The sequence below is a fragment of the Mesoplodon densirostris genome, chromosome 8 (assembly GCF_025265405.1).
Source record: "Mesoplodon densirostris isolate mMesDen1 chromosome 8, mMesDen1 primary haplotype, whole genome shotgun sequence".
Lineage (NCBI taxonomy): Eukaryota > Metazoa > Chordata > Mammalia > Artiodactyla > Ziphiidae > Mesoplodon > Mesoplodon densirostris.
Window position 1 is genome coordinate 28785473 of NC_082668.1, and position 13739 is coordinate 28799211.

The window sequence follows — 13739 nt, forward strand, 5'->3', positions numbered from 1 at the left end:
TCCCTCTAGGTGGACACAAAGCACTGAGTTGATCTCCCTGTACTATGCAGCTGCTTCCCACTAGCTATCTATTTTACATTTGGTAGTATATATAAGTCCATGCCACTCTCTCACTTCGTCCCAGCTTGCCTTTCCCCCTCCCGTGTCCTCAAGTCCATTCTCAATGTCTGCACCTTTATTCCTGTCCTGCCCCTAGATTCTTCATAACTTTTTTTTTTTAGATTCCATATATATGTGTTAGCATACAGTATTTGTTTTTCTCTTTCTGACTTACTTCACTCTGTATGACAGACTCTAGGTCCATCCACCTCACTACAAACAACTCAATTTCATTTCTTTTTATGGCTGAGTAATATTCCATTGTATATATGTGCCATATCTTCTTTATCCGTTCATCTGTCGATGGACACTTAAGTTGCTTCCATGTCTTGGCTATTGTAAATAGAGCTTCAATGAACATTGTGGTACATGACTCTTTCTGAATTATGTTTTTCTCAGGGTATACGCCCAGTAGTGGGATTGCTGGGTCATATGGTAGTTCTATTTTTAGTTTTTTAAGGAACCTCCATACTGTTCTCCATAGTGGCTGTATCAATTTACATTCCCACCAACAGTACAAGAGAGTTCCCTTTTCTCCACACCCTCTCCAACATTTATTGTTTGTAGATTTTTTGATGCGCATTCTGACTGGTGTGAGGTGATACCTCATTGTAGTTTTGATTTGCATTTCTCTAATGATTAGTGATGTTGAGCATTCTTTCATGTGTTTGTTGGCAATCAGTATATCTCCTTTGGAGAAATGTCTATTCAGGTCTTCTGCCCATTTTTGGATTGGGATGTTTATTACTTAATATTTAAAAGAAAAGTAAACTAGAAATAAAGAAGGCTGCTTCATATCAATGGAAGGTTTGATTTACTAGGAAATATAACATTTATAAACTTGTATATACCCAATAACATATTTTCAAAATATATGAAGCAAAAAAATTCATCCTCAGAGTGGGATATTTTAAGATATACATAGCAGAAAAGAATAGGTCAAATAGATGAAAAATCATAGATACAGAATATATGAACCACACACCCAATAAGCTTAACCTAGTGGACACTATAAAACACTGTACTCAGAAACTGGACAGTACACATTCTCTTGAAGACCATATAGGATATTTATCAAAACTGACCCCGATATAAGCCATTAAGTCTCAACACACTTTTAAAAATTAATATCATGCAGACCACATTCTCTGATCATAACCAACTGAGAAATCAATCACAAATTTTTTTAAAGCATAGCTTTAAGGACATTACCTACTTCATTCAGATTGTTGGGAATTTAAAGAGTTCAGTAAATAGCACTTCCCTCTTTTTTAAAAATGTCTTTGAATATATTCAACTATCAAGGCAAGGCATTTTGCTATATAAAACATTATAATCTTCCCACTACTCCAATTCAATAAATGACTTTACTCAGTGGCCCCATTAAAACTGTGAGTGATCATCAGACCCCAAGGAACACAGGCCACAGGTCCCTGTGCAGCTGCAATGGTAGAGGTGCACAAGAGCACCAACACTACCACAAGCTCATCTGCAGCTTTGTAGTTTTGTTTTTGTAGTTTCCCACTTGAACTTGGAACTAACTGAGAAATTACATAAGGAGTCAGGCAGATGAAGATAAAATAATCATTTTATTAAGCAGAAAGTTTTTTGGAGAACATGGTCTATGTATGTATCAATGGGCTTGCTTATTGGCTCCTTTGAATTTTACATACTACCTAAAACTGCAGGTGATACCCACAAGTACAGAGCCTGCTCCTCCAAGCTTACTGCACAGTCAAGGGCAAAATAATATGCATGCTCTCTGCAGACAGACAGATCCCAAAGACAGGTCTGAGGAAGACGCTGATGTGCACGTGCCTGGTCAAACTCACAAACCAGGCAAGTCACTCATCCACAGGGAGCGAAGAGCTGGTAGGTTAAAGAGATGAAAAGCTGCTACACAGCTCTCCACATGGAAACATGGAATGATTGATGAGGAACTCCTTAATACTCACTAAGGAGGAAATTTGCATTTTTTGTGAAGACCAGGGTGAGACACATGGGGAACATGGTGTTCTCAGCATCTTTACCTCCTTCCTGGAGCTGGGCTGTGATGTTGAGTTCACACTGCGCTTTAGCTTTCAGCACAAGGACAATCTGCTCTTCTATAGTAACGGTGCCATCAGAATCCAGCTGTCGACATGAAAAAATACAAACAGAGAAAAACATGCCTGTTACTTTTTTTTTAAAGCCACAATACAATCTTTCATTATTTCACCTTCTAATATAATTAAAAATTAGTTTTGATGTGAAGCTATCTGAAATAGTTCTTTATCTGAATCAAAATTCAAATATCCATCAACGTATAAGATTTTAGAATAATCATACTTTTACCTGATTAGCCTAAAGAAAAAAAATCCCCTTTGTTAAAAGTTAAAAAACTCCAGAAATTTTTTATTTAATTAGTTAAGTCTAATAGATATAATCAGAAAAAATAATAAACATATTGAAAATTTCCTGAAATGTTACAAAGACCAATATTTATTAATCCTCTTACAATATGTCAGTTATGGCACATAGAAAGGAGAAATGGACTAGAAGACTATGCTTAGCTCTACTGAAAATTTACCAGTGAAACTGGGCAAATCATTCCATGTTTTGGGGCTTTGGTTTACTCATCTATGAAATAAGAGGGTTACACCAAATGGTCTCTAGTTAATTTTGCTATTGAGATATTATTGACAGGTAACATAAGTGAGTTTAAGGTGTACTATGTAATGACTTGATATATTTATATATTGTGAAATGACTACCACAATAAAGTTAGTTAACACCTCCTTCCCCCCACATAATTACCTTTTATGTGTGTGTGTGATGATAATATTTTAGATCTACTCTCTTAACTTTCAAGTATATAATAAAGTACTGTTAATTATAGTTACCATGTTATACACTAAATCCCCAGAACTTAGTCATCTTATAGCTAGAAGTCTGAATGCTTTGACCAACGTCTCCCTATTTCCCCCACCTCCCAGACCCTGGCAGCCACCATTCTACTCTCTTATTTCTATGAGTTCAGCCTTTTTATGTTCCAAACAAGTGAGAACATACAGTATTTGTCTTTCTCTGTCTGACTTATTTCACTTAGCCTAGTGTGCTCAAAGTCAATCCATGTTGCACAAAAGGCAGGATTTCCTTCTTCTTTACAGATGAATAATATTCCTGTGTGTGTGTGTGTGTGTGTGTGTGTGTGTGTGTGTGACATTTTCTTTATCCATTCATCCATCCATGGACATTAGGTTGTTTCCATGTCTTGGCAATTGTAAACAATGCTGCAATAAACAAGAGGGTACAGATATCTAAACTCTGAGATAGTGATTTCATTTCCTTTGGATAATATCCAGAAGTGAGGTTGCTGGATAACATGGTAGTTGTTTTTTTAATTTTTTGAGAAACTCCATACTTTTTTCCAGAGTGGCTGTACCAATTTACACTCCCACCAACAGTGCACAAGGGTTCCCTTTTCTTCACATCCTCGCCAACACCTGTTGTCTCGTCTTTTTGATGATAGCTATTCTAACAAGTGTGGTTTTGAGTTACACTTCCCTGATGATTAGTGATGTACCTATTGACCATCTGTATGTCTTCCTTGGAAAAATATCTATCCAAGTCCTTTTGCCATTTTTTAATTGGATTGTTGATTTTTGCTATTGAGTTGTATGAGTTCCTTATATATTTTGGATATTAACCCTTTATTAGATAGATGGTTTGCAAATATTTTCTCCCATTCCATATGTTGCCTTCTAATGTTGCTGATTGTCTCTTTTGCTGTGCAGAAGCTTTATAGATTGAGGTAGTCTCAATTGTTTATTTTTGCTTTTGTTGCTTGTGTTTTTGGTGTCATATCCAAAAAAATCATTGCCAATACCAATGTCAAGAAGCTTTTTCCCTGTTTTCTTCGGGTGGATTTACTGTTTTGAGTCTTACATTTAAGTCTTTAACCCATTTTGAGTTAATTTTTGTGAGTGGTATAAAATAGGGGTCCAATTTCATTCACTTGTATGTGACTACCCAGTTTTCCTAACACCATTTATTGAAGAGACTGTCCTTTCTCCAGTAGGTATTCATGGCTGTCTTGTGAAAGATTAGTTGACCATGTATGTGAGTTTATTCCTGGGCTCCTGATTCTTTTCCATTGGTCTATGTGTGTTTTTATGCCAGAACTGTGCAGCTTTGATTACTATAGTTTTGTAATAAAGTTTGAAATCAGGAATTGTGATGCTTCTTGCTTTGCTCTTCTTTCTCCGGATTGCTTTGGCTCTTCAGAGACTTTTGTGATTTCACATGAATTTTAAGATTATTTGTTCTATTTCTGTGAAAAATGCCATTGTAGTTTTTACAAGGATTTCACTGAATCTCTAGATGGCTTTTGGTAGTATGGACATTTTAACAATATTAATTTTTCTGACCCATGGACATGGGATATCTTCCCCTTAATTTCTGTTTTCTTCAGTTTATTTCATCAATGTCTTGGAATTTTCAGCATACAGATATTTACCCAATTTGGTTAGATTTATTCATTATCTTTTATTCTACTGTAAATGGAACTGTTTTCCTTATTTCTTTTTCAGAAGTTTGCTGTTAGTGTATACAAACACAACTGATTTTTGTATGTTGATTTTGTATTCTGAAACTTTACTGAACTCATTTATTAGTTTTGATAGCATCTTTAGGGTTTTCTAAATACATGATCATAGCATCTTCCATTAGAGACAATTTTACTTCTTCCCTTCTGAGTTAGATGCCTTTTATTTCTTTTTCTTGACTAATTGCTCTGGCTAGGACTTCCGGTACTATGTTGAATAAGAATGGTGAGAGTGGGCACTCTTGTCTTGTTCCTGGTCTTAGAGGGAAAACTTTCAACATTTCATCATTGCATATGATGTTAGCTATGGTTTGTCCTTTTTGCATTAATACTGTGACTCTATAATGGTAAAATGCATCAACATATCCATTATCCATTTAATCAATATTTGTTAAATACTTTTTATGTGAAAAATAATATGCTTAATATTTTATAGTAAAGATTTTCATTTTCAATTATTTTTATGTAGTACATTTTCTTCAAATAAAACACCTCATGAGAAAACCTCATGTGTGTGTGTGTGTGTGTGTGTGTGTGTAAAATAACAGAACTTCCCTGGCTGAAACCTAGGCAGAGGCAACTGCAGAATCACACTGCCTCACTAATCTGAACCTTCCTTTATACCTGAACTTGCTCTGAAAAACCACAGGGCTTTTTAAAGCATTGTCAGAAAAAATCACTATTAATAGGAATAGAAAGATGTATAACAACATTTTATAGGACTCCAACACAATGCTTCTTTCTACTGGGTATCTTTCACTAGATACCGTCATACATTTTCCCACCCTGGAGCATGTTTCTAACATATAACACATGAATAATAAATGTTTGTTGGATGAATTCACCTAGATTTGGTTTTAACACTACCAGCATTAAAAGGAAATTCTATTATTGGAAAACTTCAATTTCAAAGAAATATCTTTTAAATATGATAAAAAATTCATAAGTATTTGTTCAAAGTATGGTGCTTGGACCACCTGAATCTGATGCCTATGTAAAATGTAGATTCTTAGGCTTCACACCCACTCAGTGAATCAGAATTTTTTTCTGGAGGTAGAGACTGGTAATTTTCATGTTTCACAGGAACCCCTGATTCTTGTACTTACTTTAATGGGTTTGAGAACAAACATATTTGAAGGTACAAGTTGATGATGAAGATCACACTATTAGTCAAGGCTCATTCAGAGGAGCAGAACTATTAAGAGATTGAAATAGATTATAGATTAAAAAATAGAGGTAGAAATAGAAATAAAGCTAGAAATAGAATAAAGTATTTGTTACAGGGATTTGACCTATACAGTTGTGGGAACTGGTTTAACAGTCTCCTGAAGGCTAATATTTTTGTCTGATGCTGAAGCTAGAAATCTGTAGGTCAGGAGTCAAAAAGAGAAGATGAGTGTAAAGAGAAGGAGAGTGAAAACAAGCTGGAACCATCAGCATGAGCTAGAAACCATGAGGACACACTGGAATCCATGTGAATTCTTGGTGCCTCCAACCTTCATGATAGGGGTGCCCAGCAGAAGAAGCCAGCACTCTCATCATGGACCTAAATACATACTTGGCCAAGGAATCAGGTAAGTTAAAGGAGGACCCAGGGAAAGATGACATAGTTGCAGGCCTGGCTGCTATCCGTCTCCCATGAGATCAGCCAGCAGACAAGCAACAATGTCCATGAGATACAGAAGTGCCTGCTTTGACTATCTGAGTGTAAAAAACAAAATAGCTGCTGCTTCACCTTTGCCCTCAAACACTCATGAAAAAATGTCTCTTGTGGCTCATCTTAGCCAAAAATATGAAGGGAAGGGAATTCTGGGAAATACAGTTTAACATAGCCATGTTGACATTACAAAGCTACCAAAATCCACATCTGTCAACTTGGCACCCATATACAGCTCTTTAAACCACACAATTTCCAGAAAACTCAATAACAAAGTCATGCTTCCATCTAACATGATACAATTCATTTGGTACCAAGAGTGATTCCAGAGGGACAGAATTTTAAGGAGGGAAAAATCTGTATTTGTCATATATAGCTGTGTAACAAATTAACCCAAAACTGTGTGGCATAAAACACCAAACATTGCTTATCTCACAGTTTAGGAAAGGATTAGCTGGGTGCTTCTAACTTAGAGTCTCTTATGAGGTTTCAGTCAAGACTTTAGCCATAGATGCTGTTAACTAAAGACTTGACTAGGACTGAAGGATCCACTTCCAAGATGGCACACTCACATGGCTATTGTCAGGGGGCCTCAGTTCCTCAGTAGCTGGTGGTTCTCTCCATTTGAGTGCTTGAGTGTCTACAACATGACAACTGGCTTCCTACAGAGTAACTGATTCTAGAGAGAAAGAAAGGAGAAAGCTTTGATGTCTTTTATGATCCAGTCTCAGATATCACTTACAGTCAGTCCCATCAGATTCTACTGGTTAAAAACAAGTCACCAACTTTCATTCCAGGGAAGAGGAATTAATCTCTACCTCTTAAAGAAAGGTATCAAAAAATCTATAGATATATATTTTTTTCTTTAAAAAAAATTTTATTGAGGTAATATAAAAATTTTTATTGAGATAATATTGGTTTATAACATTATATAAGTTTCATGTGTACAATATTATATTTCTAATTCTGTATATCCTATAATGCGTTCACCACCAAAAATTTACTTTTCATCTGTCACCATACAGTTGATCCCTTTTTTTTTTTTTTTTTTGGCTGCATTGGGTCTTCGTTGCTGCACATGGGCTATCTCTCTGGTTGCGGTGAGTCGGGGCTACTCTTTGTTGTGGTGCACGGGCTTCTCATTGCGGTGGCTTCTCTTGTTGCAGAGCATGGGCTCTAGGCGTGTTGGCTTCAGTAGTTGTGGCACATGGGCTCAGTAGTTGTGGCATGCAGGCGCTGAGGGGTGTGGGCTTCAGTAGTTGCAGCATGCGGCTCAATAGTTGTGGCGCACGGGCTCTGGGGTGTACAGGCTTCAGTAGTTGTGTGTGCGTGGGCTCAGTAGTTGTGGCTCATGGGCTCTAGAGCATAGGCTCAGTAGTTGTGGTGCACGGGCTTAGTTGTTCCGCGGCTTGTGGGATCTTCCCGGGCCAGGGATTGAACACGTGAACCCTGCATTGGCAGGCGGATTCTTGACCACTGCACTACCAGGGAAGTCTCCGGTTGATCCCCTTTATCCATTTTGCCCTGCCCCTGCCACTTCCCCTTGATAACCACTACTCTGTTCTTTGTAGCCATGTATTTGTTTTTGTTTGGTTTGATTTGTTCTTTTTTCTTTTTATTTTCCACATATGAGCAAAATCAAAAGGTATTTATCTTTCTCCGTCTGACTTATTTCATTTAGCATAATACCCTCAAGGACTGTGATGTCACAAATGGCAAGATATTTTTATACAATCACAATTTTCTGCAGGTGGTCATCTGTTTTCTAGAAAGAGAATACTGAAAATTATGTTTTCTGTGGATTTGTTAACAATAATAGGGTCCAGAGCTTTGCATTTCTGTTTTCTGTCAGGGACTTAGAGATTCTTTAATCAAATATGATAATAAAACCTATCAATTTACCTAAATTGACAACCTCTCAATAATACAATCCTTTGCCATCCCCAAATCTTTAATATCAGGCTGCAAATAAAATTATCCTCTAGAATTGTTCTTTAAGGAAAGTGGGAAAACAAATCTTTTAATGTTGTGCAATAAGACATTGTGGACTGAACATTAGAAATAGAAAGATGTTTACATTACTAGCTATAGGAAGTACACTTAGAGATTATTGATAATTATGATTTTAAATGACATAAAATTATAGACTGGCAGGTTAAACTGAAATTAAGGATACAGAAAGAATATCTATCATAAGAACTAGTTTTAGCATCAAAAAATTGCCTTATTCCTGAAAATTATGAATTTATTATTTTCTAATGTATTTGTAATACAAAGAGTAGATCAGTAAAAAGGTATATAGTTTAAAGATTTCTGGATAGTAATCATAGTTCAATGCCCATATTTATCTTAATGTGAAAGGAGAAAATAAAACTAATTTTGGGGATTAGAATACACACAGTAATTTAGCTATCAGGCTAACACAATGCAGATTCTGAGTTAAAAGCATCTACATTAAAAGTGAGCCATAAAAATCTCACTTATCAAAAAGGGAGAACAAAATGGAAAGAGACGAGCCAAGTGAATGGGCCGGGAGGAAAAACTGACTTCTTCCCATCTATTATCTAGAAACACTCAGGCACCATTCAAGTTGGTTGGCTTTATTTTTATTTTATTTTAATTTTTTCTGGCTGTTTTTTCAGTTCAATAGTTACTTTCTTTTACTTCAATCCCAGAAAACACTGGGTAATCTGTGACCATGTTTCAGAACTATAAGTTTGATTCAGAGAAATCTGACCTCAAATGTTAAACATGAACATTTCAAATCACCCCTTGTACCATTTTTACCTGAACAAATTCATTTTTGTTTCCTTTTGTGCAGATGTAGCCTTTTTACTGGGATAACCTTCTCAGGCACATAATCATCAAATAAACTACAGCTTCTAAAGATAATTTTGTTCTAAAAAATGTGGCCAGTTTAACCAGGAGCAAGTTTGATTAGCCTGTGCTAATTGATGATCTGTTAAATTGATTTTTAGTCATTTCAAGTGAGAGTAAGAAAATGTTTCCTTTATATTGTTTTCTCTTCTGCCTTTGTTACAGAAACAAGTGTTCTTTACCATAGAGGGACATTAAAATCACAGTGTATTTAAAAGAGAAGAACAGTCTTCATATTCAATGTCTATTACTCCAAAAGCAACAATTGCAGCCAAAACAAAGTGGTGCATTTAGAAAAACAGATGTTAGCAATTTTTCCTGGGCAAATGATCATTTACAATTTGAAATTAAATGTTAAATTTCAATCTGTCACATATTTGATGGCTAAAAGAAGCCGTAATTTGATCATGTATATTTTATTAAAAGTACGTAGTTATCCTTATATATATTAATTGTTAGTGCAAGTACATGTGAATCTTCATAATTACAATATTCACTTGTGTTCCATTTTCAAACAACCATGAATCCATAAATTAGATGTAATATACAAAAAGAAGCATTCTGGAATTTCTACTTCTGGCATTTATGGAGTATATGCATTTCCCTCTATTCCTCCCAATGAGTACAACTAAAAACTCTGGACATTATATATAAAATGAACATAAGATGACTCTGAAAAGTGGAGAGCAAAATATAGACCAGCTAGAGACCTCAGATCCTGAAGAACAATACCGTGGTAAATTCTCTGGGTTTTCTTTTTATCTCATATATTCCCAACTTGGAGTTAGAGAAAGTGGGCAACTCTGAAATACCAACAAGTGCTGGCCAAAACAAAAAAAAAAAGGCCTCAAGAAAACCCTGCTCTCTATAGCAAAGAAAGGAAAGGGGCAGCCTGACAAGACAGAAAACTTTTAGACAATAACAGCTTAACCCAAGCCAAACACCACAGAAAAACTGCAGTCCTACCGCAACCCATACCTACCAAGGCCAAGTGGAGAGCCTAGACTTCCATCCTTGCCAGGCTGTAAGAAGGGGTCCCTACACCCTCCCCAGAGTGGTTTCACAGCAAAGTAGAGGGTCGGTACTCCTACCCACAGTGGTCTGTAACAAGGCCCTTCACAGTCTCCCCATCCCTGGTATCAGTGGAGATTATATGGGGAGCCTAGACTTTCACCCAGAGCTGGCAGTAACGAGATGCCCCTACATCCCCTGCACTGGGGTGATGTCAGAGAAGACATAGTGGAGAGTCAGTCTAGCAACAATGAGGCTACCCCACTGTGGTGTCGGTGAAGACCACATGGGGAGCAGAATTCACACCCCCACCCAGCAGTAACAAGGAACTCTCCAACTTGAGTGCAACAGATGCTGGCTGGGGAACCTCAACTTCTACCTCCACTGAGCAGTAACAAAGATATGCCCCCATTTCCTCAGTTATACTAATACCAGATAGTTGACTTCTGAGCAAACTACTAGAGACCAAGAGGGACATTATATAATAATAAAAGGGTCATTCCCCCAAGACATAGCTATCCTAAATACGTATACATCAAAAAAGAGAAAAACATGTGAAGCAAAAACTGATAGAAGCGGGCCTCCCTGGTGGCGCAAGTGGTTGAGAGTCCGCCTGCCGATGCAGGGGATACGGGTTCGTGCCCCGGTCTGGGAGGATCCCATATGCCGCGGAGCGGCTGGGCCCGTGAGCCATGGCCGCTGAGCCTGCGCGTCCGGAGCCTGCGCGTCCGGAGCCTGTGCTCCGCAACGGGGGAGGCCACAACAGTGAGAGGCCCGCATACCGCAAAAAAAAAAAAAAAAAAAAAAAACTGATAGAAGTGACAGAAGTAACAGACAATTCCACTACTATAGTTGGAAACTTCAATACTCCTCTCTCAATTGATAGAACTAGACAGAAGATCAACAAAGATGCAGAAGAACTCAACCAAGAGGATCTAATAAACGTTTATAGAACACTTCACTCAACAATGCAGAATACACATTCTTTCCAAGTGCTCACAGAATAGATACCAAAGCAGACCATATCCTGGGCCATAAAACAGATCTCAACAAGTTTAGAACTGAAATCATACAGAATATGATCTCAGCCCACAGTGGAATCAAACTAGAAATCAATAAGAGAAAAATACCAGGAAAATCTCCAAACATTGGAAACTAAACACACTTTCAAATAATCCTTGGGTCAAAAAGAAAGGCTTAAGGGAAACTTTTTTTTAATGCATTGAACTGAATGGAAATGAAAATACAACATATCAAAATGTATAGGACACAGATAAAGCAATGCTGAGAGAAATTTATAGCACTAAATACCTATATTACATAAAAAGAAAAGTCATATATCAACAACATAATCTCCCACCTCAAGAATATAATAAAATAAAACCAAAGAAAATAAAAGGAAGGACACAATAAAGATAAAAACAGAAATCAGTGAAATTGAAACAGCAAAACAATATAGATTATCAATGAAACAAAGAGCTGGTTCTTTGAGAAGGCAATAAAGTTGATAAACTTCTTGCAAGCAGACAAAGAAAAAAAAGAGCAGACATATTAAATTATAGAAATGGAGAACAGATTAGCGGTTGCCAGGGGTTGAGGAGGAGTGAGGAGTGGAAAGGAAGTGGGTGTGGCTATAAAAGAGCAACAGGAAGGATCCTTGTAGGGATGGAAATGTTCTGTATCTTGACTGTATCAATGTTAATGTGCTGGCTGTGTATTGTGTTATAGCTTTATAAGATGTTACCCTGGGGGAACCTGGGTAAAGGATACACAGTTCTCTTTGCATTTTTTTTAGAACTGCATGTGAATCTACAATTATCTCAAAAGTTAATTTTTCAAAAAAGAATAATGTTGTCCCAATTTTAAAAAACACAATATGTAAAAATATTACCTCATTCTAGTAAATGAAGATTTGCCACAAGGTGGTTGTAAAAAACAAAGGTAAGTGAGAATTGTTCAAATATGATTATTTTATAATTTTGCAAAAACATTTCTCATAAAGTGAAGTTTCTTTAATGTTTAAAAGTCCTCTTAGAAAGTTACTATAACATTCATATATCAAATTAGACTCTAATTTTGAAAGGATTAAAAGAATATGTTTATTGAATTCTGCTGAGGAATGGGATCTGGACAGCTGCTGACCCTCAGAGCAAGGCTGATAATCAGCTCACAGGACATAAATTTTAAAAAAGAATATGTTTAAAGAGAATGAATTCCCTTGCAGGCGACATTCTATTTTCCATAGTCCATGAGAAGGATGAGCTGGCCTAATATAAAGTATTTTGCTTGGAATTTAGGGTTTCTCGTATACTCTAGAATTGATTGCCAAATAATAAATCCATTTTATTAACTCTCTAATCCCTGTTTTCACACAGGCCTCAAAAGAGTTCATATATACCTATTAATGTTTTATTTTACATTCTTAAATGCTGCTGTCACTCTCAAGAGTATGATTCCCTTGAGAGTGGCCAAAGGTTTTATATTGTAAAGGGAGTTTGAAAATGAAACAGGTTTTTAATTATTTAGAATGTATTGTCTGTAATAAGTTAGAACAGAGACAGGAATCTGCCATAATAAACTGATAGTTTTGGGGAAAATATTATTGAGCCACCCGCCTTTAATTAAATCACCAGCTATGGAAGTGTTCCCCCAATTTGTCCTTTTTCTAATTCAAAGAAAAACAAGCAATATGTGTAAAATACAAGCATAAATACCATAAAAACCACAAAAGTGTCCATACTTCTCAAGTTTTATAATCCTTTCACAAACTGACCTCTAACCCAGAACTAAATCTGAAGACCAGGCCATTTTGCACATTTGGCTGTATAAAATTCCCCACGACCCTGTTCATATGAGAAGCAAATCAAAAGCAGTTTAAGAATAAAATGTATCTAAATGAATTTATTTATAAAACAGAAACAGTCTCACAGACATAGAAAACAAACTTATCGTTACCAAAGGGGAAAGCGGTGGGGAGGGATAAATTAGGAGGTTGGGATTAACATATACACACTATTATATATAAAATAATCAACAAGGACCTACTGTATAGAACAGGGAACTCTACTCAATATTCAGTATAAACCTATATGGGAAAACAATCTGCTGTACACCTGAAACTAACACAACATTGTAAATCAACTACAATACAAAATTTTTTTTAAATTTTTTAATTAAAAAAATTTCTTTAAAGAATAAAATGTGTCTATCTACACCATGGCTCATTAACAGTTAAGATGACAGCATTAGGAACGTGATCACATAGAGCTGTCATCCTTCACACCTATTATTCATTCTTTCTCTTTCATTTCAAACACATGAATTTATTGTAGGTATTTATAGAGCTCCAATTAATAATTAAAAACAAAGCACAGTTAATTCTTTTAAGAGTCATATAATGATTATAGAGATGGAGAACAGATTAGTGGTTGCCAGTTATTGGGGGAGCAGGGGAGGCAATAGAGGAGAGGGAGTGGTTGTGGCCATAAAAGGGTAGCAGGAGGGATTCCT

At 36.3% G+C, this 13739-nt stretch overlaps 1 protein-coding gene across 1 annotated transcript in view; it reads right to left on the bottom strand.

Moving 5' to 3' along the window:
• The window catches only part of PTH2R (parathyroid hormone 2 receptor), an 87792-nt gene extending 85563 nt beyond the window's left edge, over nt 1-2229 (bottom strand). The window contains exon 1 of the mRNA XM_060106790.1: nt 2130-2229. The gene's annotated coding sequence lies outside the window, so the exon portion shown is untranslated. The remainder of the gene's footprint in view (nt 1-2129) is intronic.
• Between the last annotated feature and the right edge of the window lie 11510 nt (nt 2230-13739).